Source organism: Arachis ipaensis, chromosome B07 (assembly GCF_000816755.2).
Source record: "Arachis ipaensis cultivar K30076 chromosome B07, Araip1.1, whole genome shotgun sequence".
Lineage (NCBI taxonomy): Eukaryota > Viridiplantae > Streptophyta > Magnoliopsida > Fabales > Fabaceae > Arachis > Arachis ipaensis.
The window spans coordinates 41929682-41936328 of record NC_029791.2 but is presented as its reverse complement, the minus strand read 5'-3'; the positions used below and the strand labels follow the sequence as shown (position 1 = coordinate 41936328).

At 45.3% G+C, this 6647-nt stretch overlaps 1 pseudogene; it reads right to left on the bottom strand.

The window, feature by feature from the left end:
* The window catches only part of LOC107608073, a 45629-nt pseudogene continuing 39575 nt past the window's right edge, over window positions 594–6647 (bottom strand).

The window sequence follows — 6647 nt, the reverse complement described above, 5'->3', positions numbered from 1 at the left end:
GGTGGAACGGAAGTATGACCCTCTTTCTAAATGCGTTCTTGTATAACTTGGAAAAGCTCTTTACTTGAACAACAGCTTGAAAATATATTCTCCTAAATTTCTAATTTATCTAGATTTAATAGGATACGTGACATATAATCCTTTTATATTTGGGTAATTAGGATTTCTGTGGCATATAACTAGAATTGAACTTCACCCCCTAATTGGAATTAATTGACCACGGAATTGGCTGTTAATGAATTTTAGAGGAGACTAGAACGGTCTAAGGAATTAAGGTCTAGTCACATATAGTTGCCATAAATTAGATCTTACATGATTGAAATAAAATAATAAGAAAAGTCAATCCGGAAAATAGATAACTCTGAAACCTTAACTGTTTCTTCATATTTTATTCCTCACCTATTCACCTGCCTGTCTTCAAAATCTTCTTTATTTTTTATGCTTTTGAACTTCCAAATACTATTTTCTGTTTGTCTAACTAATCCTATCAAATACTATTGTTGCTTAATCCATCAATTCTTGTGGGATCGACCCCTTACTTACGTAAGGTATTACTTGGTACGACCCGGTGCACTTGCCCGTTAGTCTGTGGTTAGAAATAACGCACCAGGAACTTAGTTATATTAGTTTTTTTGTCTTTAGATTTGCCTTTTCTTTTCGTTCTCTTTTGTATCTCATTCACTCAAAATAAAAGAAAATTAGGCTAGTCAAGAAAATGAGTTTTAGAGTGTATTCCCAGCCAAAAAGAATCTCACACCATCTTGATTCGTTTGCAGCTTGAATTAGAGTTACGGATCCCTCTAGTGGTCACGAAAAACGTTGCAAATGCTGATTTTAGAGAGGGAAATTTGTCAATATATGCATGGCGTTCATCGCCATTCCAAAATAAGATGATCCAATTCGTGCATGAATGCGACTAGCTATCGCCTGTTCAATCGTTATAAACAACAAACAAAGCTTTCAACAAAAATGCATCTGATCAAGGGATGAATTCAATAAAAGTAAAAAATAAAACACTTACCTAGTGCAAGGGTCAATTGATATGAACCTTCAATGTACTTGGTTGTCACTTGATTCAAAAGAACAACCTACCAAACACAAAATCAAGATTTAGTTTTTGTTCACTGTTAATGGAAAAAAAATATACAGACATCTATTTATATATGATTACATCAGTAAGCATAAGAAATATTTATATCCACAATATAAAAGAATAAATTTGATCGAATGGAAAAAATCTAAGGTGGTAAATGTTACGGATCCGAGCCACGGATCCTGGACCCGGGACTACACCCAAACCCGGCTTCCCGGGCCCGACCCGCACCTCTCTCCTAGAAGGCCCGAAACCGGCCCTCCAGAGCTCCTAACCAACTTTCGAATTCAAACGTCTACCTTATCTTAGCCAAATAAGATAAGATAAGATACTCGTCATCACCTATAAATAGGGGACCCAAGTCCCTCCAGGTATTAACTAATTCCACACACTTTACACCTCTCAGATCCATTCTTACTTGAGCGTCGGAGTGTCTTTGCAGGTACCTCCCCCCATCGCCCCAGTCACGTGACCCGGTTTTCGCCTTGACCCGCAGGTTCCCGATCTATCCTTCAACCCGTACCAGAGACATCTTGTACATTGGCGCCGTTTGTGGGGAACTGCGCCGTCCAAAGCCGGAATGGGGGACATATTGGAAGAAACCTCCTCAGGCCGGGATGACTCTCGACCGCTCCATCCAACCCTAGAACACCAGGAGGTCATAGACCAAGGCAGGATAGCAAGCACTATCCACCACATGAACGATCATATCACGGAACCGCGACACCCTGAGAAAATAGGGGACAAAGCGGCATAAATCATTCAAGACCTCTGCCTCCGGGTCCAAGAACTCGAAGGCAAATTGGCCACCAAGGAAAGACACAACAACGAACACGGAAGCCATGCAACTTCCCGATCAAAATCTCGCCACTGCAGGTCGCCAACTCGGCGACACGACAGAAGAAACGGTCGCAGCACCTCCTGCAACCACGGACGAGAGAAATCGCCAAAACGGCGACACAGCAAAAGGCACAACCGTAGCACTTCCCGTGATCTGAGTCGTCAGCACGACTCGGACAAAGATCGGCGACATCGAGATACCAAGCGCACAAGAAACGACCACACAATAATGGGAGCCACACCTTTAACAGAAAGGATTTTAAGAGCAAAACTCCCTAAAGGTTTCGACAAACCCACCGACATAAAGTACGACGGAACCAAAGATCCCCAGGAACACCTAACGGCCTTCGAGGCCAGGATGAACTTAGAAGGAGCAGCCGACGCGGTCTGATGCAGGGCCTTCCCAGTAACCCTAGCTGGACCGGAAATCAAATGGTTCAACGCCCTCCCAAACGGATCCATAGCCAGTTTCCACGACATAACGCGAAAGTTCATGGCCCAGTTCATGACCAGAATCACTAAAGCCAAACACCCCATCAGCCTACTAGGGGTCACGCAAAAACAAGAAGAATCCACAAGGAAATACCTCGACCGCTTCAACAACGAATGCTTAACGGTCGATGGACTCACAGATTCCGTCGCAAGCCTTTGCCTAACCAACAGGCTCATGAACGAAGACTTTCGCAAACACCTCACCACCAAACCAGTATGGACCATGCACGAGATCCAAAATGTCGCTAAAGATTACATCAATGACGAGGAAGTCAGCCAAGTCGTTGCCGCCAATAAACGGCAACACGGCAACGCCCAACACGGCAACTCGGCGCCCCGACATAACCCACCACCTAAAGAAAATCAAAGGGACCACCCCAAACCGACAAACACAAACCGACCACCAAGAATCGGAAAATTCTCTAATTACACGGCCCTGACAGCACCAATTACCGAGATATACCACCAGATCGCGGATCGAGGCATCATCCCAAAAGCCCGACAACTCAAAGAAAGAACAGGCGGCAACAAAACCCTCTACTGCGACTACCACCGAGGTTACGGTCACAGAACACAAGATTGTTTCGACCTTAAAGACGCCCTCGAACAAGCCATAAGAGACGGCAAGCTCCCAGAGTTCGCCAAAATCATCAGAGAACCAAAACGTGCAGAAAGAGACAGGATGCCAGAAAGAGAAGGGCGCAGCCCAATAGCGCAAAAACAACCCCCTAGGAAAAACCCAGAAGAAGACCCAACCATCATAGTAAACGTCATCACTGGCAAAGACATAACGGGCAAGTCAAAATCAACATTGAGAAAAGATCTCAAGGTCATGGCTGTCAGAAACCAAGCCCCTACCACCTTGGCTGACAATACGATAACCATCCTACCCGAGGATTGCCAGCACGGCACCTCAGCTGAAGACGCCCCTTTCGTCATCTCAGCAAGGATCGGAACAGGACTAGTACAAAGGATACTGGTAGACACCGGAGCAGACTCAAACATCCTTTTTCGAGGAGCCTTCGACAAGCTTGGACTCCACAACGACAACCTCTAAACACACCGCAATGGTGTCACGGGACTCGGAGATAACTTCCTTAAACCAGACGGCTCGATCACCCTCCCCATCACCATAGGGACAGGTAACCAAAGGAAGACAATCCTAGCCGAATTCGTGGTCCTCAAAGACTCCACAGCCTACAACGTCATTCTCGGAAGGAAAATAATCAATGACTTCTCCGCTGTCATCTTCACCAAATACCTCCTCATGAAGTTCACAACTGACGACGGCGCGATCGGCACTATCCACGGAGACAGAGAAGTCGCAGAAGAATGCGACAACACCAGCCTAGCCCTACGGAAGAAATCCCGAGATGCGGCCGGAATATTCCTAGCCGACTTGGACGCCCGACAAGACGGCCAACCCAGGCCAGAGCCAGAAGGCGACATTGAAAAACTGCAAATAGGGCCAACCAAAGAGGAATACAACTTCATCAACAGGAACTTCCCATACGATCTTAAAGAGGATCTTTCCCAACTCCTGAAGCAAAATAGAGACCTATTCGCATTCACACCAGCCGACATGCCGGGAATAAACCCCGACCTAATGTCCCACCGGTTAGCCGTGGACCCCAAAGCTAAACCCGTAGCACAAAGAAGACGAAAAATGTCACCAGACCGAGCCGCCGAAGTCAAGAAGCAAGTCAAAGCCTTACTCGAAGCCAACTTCATAAGGGAACTCCCTTACACGACCTGGCTAGCCAACGTCGTACTGGTGAAAAAATATAACGGGAAATGGCGAATGTGCGTCGACTACACGGACCTCAATAAAGCTTGTCCAAAAGACACCTTTCCCCTACCAAACATCGACGGATTAGTAGATGCCGCATCCGGCCATCGATACCTCAACTTCATGGACGCATACTTCGGCTACAACCAGATTCCGATGCACCGACCTGACGAAGAAAAAACAGCATTTATCACCCCAGAAGGGACATATTGTTACACGGTAATGCCCTTCGGCCTAAAAAACGCCGGAGCCACTTACCAAAGACTTGTCAACAAGATATTCCAGAATCTGTCCGGAAGCAAACTAGAAGTCTACATAGATGACATGCTCGCCAAGACCGAGTCAGGCAAACAACTCGTCAGTGACCTTAACCTCATAAAGAACACCCTACGGAAACACCAGATGCGACTCAATCCAACAAAATGTACCTTCGGAATGGAGGCAGGAAAGTTCCTCGGCTTTATGATCACGCAACGCGGAGTCGAAGCCAACCCGGAAAAATGTCGTGCCATCCTTGAAATGACAAACCCTAAAAACCTTAACGACATCCAAAAGCTCACCGGACGGCTCACGGCGTTATTCCGCTTCCTCGGAGCATCGGCACAAAAAGCAATACCCTTCTTTAAGTTAATGAAGAAAGGAGCCCCTTTCAACTGGGAAGCAAAATGCGAAGAAGCATTCCAACACTTCAAAAGAGTCTTAGCAGAACCACCGGTTCTCGCCAAACCCCAAACAGGAGAAACCCTGTACCTATACCTCTCCATAACAGAAGAAGCGCTCGCAGCGGCGCTCATCTGCGAAAACAAGAGAAAGGAACAAGAACCTATCTACTTCATAAGCAAAGTCTTGCAAGAAGCGGAAAATTGCTACTCACATCTAGAAAAATTAGGTTTCGCACTCCTCACGGCTTCCCGGCGCCTGCGACAATACTTCCAGGCCCACCCCGTGACGATCCGAACCGACCAGGCGGTCAAACAAGTATTACAAAAACCCGACCTAGCGGGAAGAATGCTAGCATGGTCCATTGAACTATCTCAATTCCAAATCAAGTTCGAACCCCGAAACGTGATCAAAGCACAGGCCATGGCCGACTTTATCACTAAGATGACCCCAGGAAACTCCACCCCCGAATCATGGAAACTACATGTTGACGGCTCATCGAACGTCACCTCCGGAGGTGCCGGAGTCATTCTCGAAAGTCAGAACGGAGTCATAATCGAACAATCAGTACAATACGAATTTCTAGTATCGAACAACCAAGCAGAATATGAGGCCCTCTTGGCAGGCCTAGCCCTAGCCCGGAAAGTCGCAGCAAAGGTCCTAGAAGTAAATATCGATTCACAGGTAGTCAGTTCCCAAATTAACGGAGACTACCAGACACGAGATCCCCTACTCCAACAATACCTCACCAAGGTAAACAAACTGAAAGAAGGATTCGAGCACGTTACCATACAACACGTTCCTAGGGAACGAAACGCCAGGGCAGACCTACTTTCCAAACTAGCCAGTACCAAACCAGGACACGGTAACAAATCGCTAATTCAGGAAGTCGTTAAGTCGCCCTCCGTGTCAACGACAACCAACGCTCATCTGACATTCTCGAACCAGGGATCTTGGACCTACCCTATCCTACAGTACCTCCTCAACGGAACGCTACCGCCGGACCCCAAAGAGGGAAAACGAATAAAAAGGAAAGCTGCCAACTATACCGTTGTCGCAGGACAACTATACAAACGTGGATTCTCGCAACCTGATGAACAAGTTTTGCTCGATGGTCTAGATTTTCTTCTTATAGAAAGAATTACTTCGTTGTAAGCATAGCTCCAAACCATCAAACAATTCCCACATCAAAAATATGAGTTGTCACAATTAACAGACCCCAAATAAGAAATAACCGGAGTATTTTAAACTCCGGGTCGTCTCACGAGGAATTGCAATGAAGTGCTCAATTATTGGCTATGAAGGGGTAAAAGCGGGGGTTTGGTTGATAATTGGGCAAGAAAATAAATGGCAAGAAAAGTAATTCAAACAAGTAACTAAAGAAAGCAAGTAATAAAGAGAGACATTCATGGAAAGTGTTGAGATCATAGGCTTTCTATCCTAGTCATGCAATGATTAATTCATCTTATTTAGTCAACTCCAACAAATATGGAGAAAGTCAAACAAGACTAATCAATCATACCATAATAATAAACAAGCATTTATCTTATTACGTCATCTCCAACATTGGAAGAAGGTATCATATTATCTTCCATGAGAGAAAGTCTAATAAGACTAGCTAATCTCAATCCAAAAGTCCTAATCAACTCACTAATTTAATTAGCAAAAGATTAGCGTCAATGGAAACAATATTAGCTAACAACTCTAGATCACCAACATAAGTTGGATTTTCATGACTCAAGATTGCCTAATTACTCTTTCCAAGCCAAGAAT